Source organism: Rhincodon typus, unplaced genomic scaffold (assembly GCF_021869965.1).
Source record: "Rhincodon typus isolate 14 unplaced genomic scaffold, sRhiTyp1.1 hic_rhity00000063, whole genome shotgun sequence".
NCBI classification, from domain to species: Eukaryota; Metazoa; Chordata; class Chondrichthyes; order Orectolobiformes; family Rhincodontidae; genus Rhincodon; species Rhincodon typus.
Genome location: NW_025965701.1, coordinates 125,792 through 127,186, shown reverse-complemented (window position 1 = coordinate 127,186; position 1,395 = coordinate 125,792).

The window sequence follows — 1,395 nt, the reverse complement described above, 5'->3', positions numbered from 1 at the left end:
TGTTTCAGCAATGAAGCAGCCTGTCGCTATGGTAACAGACTGAGGGTCGTGCCGGTTTATCCAACCTTATCCCACAGGGGGTTACAGGGAAACGTCAATGTTTCTCTCAACTCACAGGCCAAAGAGAAAAGACACCATTCCACTGACTGCATCTATAACTTCAATATGTTATTAACGTTCATTAAAAAGTGCCAAGCAGCACAGCAAACTATATTGTTGTTTGTCTTTGTGTTGAAGAAGCTAAACTGGAGAGAGACAGACTCGGCCCCAAGGGAATTGGGAGGACTTCGGGACTGAGCTCAGGAGTTGGGTTTAAATCACTCTGTCCTTGCGTTCACCTCTGGGATATCTCCGTCTCTTTCTCTCTCTCCTGTCCCTCCTCGCTCGCTCTCTCCCTCTCTAACCCACATTTATCCGTACCCTCCCTGCTCCCAATCCCTCTCTCCATTCCCTTCCTTCTCTCTTTCCACCCAACTTCTCCAAACCACTCCCTCCCTCTCTCCCTGCATTCTGTCTCTCTCTCCCTCCTCCTCGAACGTCTGCACCCACTTCTCTCACCCTCTGCCTGTGTGAACCCCATCTCCCACTCTGTATTTTTCTCTCTGACCCCACCTCTCCCTAATCCCCTATCAATGTCTTTCCCTCTCTCCGTCCCCCTCCCCATCTCTATCTCTCTCCCCATCCCGCTCTGTACCCTTTGTCTCTCTCCTCCCCCCTTGCTCTCACCTCTCACTCTGCCTCTGTTTCCTTGTCTCTACCTCTCTATCTCTGACCCACTTTCTCTCTCTCTCTCTCTGCTCCCTCCTCTTTGTCTTCCTCGCTCCCTTCAAGTCCCTCACTTATCTCTGTCACTCCCTGGCTCCCTGTCTCCCGTCCCCCTGTCCACCCGCCCTGTATCTGGCTCCCTGGGCCCCGGCCCCTGGGCCCCGGACCCTGTACCCCAGCCCCTGCCCCTGTCGCTCTCTGTCTCTCCCTCCCTGTTGCACCCTCTCTCCCTGTCGCTGGCTCCCTCCCTCCCTGTCGCTCATTCCATCGCTCCCTCCCCGTCACTCCATCCCTGTCCCTCCCTCACACCCCGTCCCTCCCCGTCCCTCGCTCCCTCGCCATCACTAGTACCATCGACCTCCCTCGCTCCCTCACCGCCCCTCGCTCCACCTCCGTCCCTCGTTCCCTCGGTCCCTCCCCATTGCTCACTGACGGTCCCTCGCTCCCTCCCCGTCCCTCGCTCTCTCACCATCCCTCGCCCCCTCCCCGTCCCTCGTTCCCACCACGTCCCTCGCTCCCTGTCCCTCCCAGTCCATGTCCCTCAATCTGTCCCTCGCTCCCTCCCCGTCCCTCCCTCCCTCCATCCCTCCCTCCCCGTCCTTCACTCCCTTGCTGCCTCCCCATCCCTTG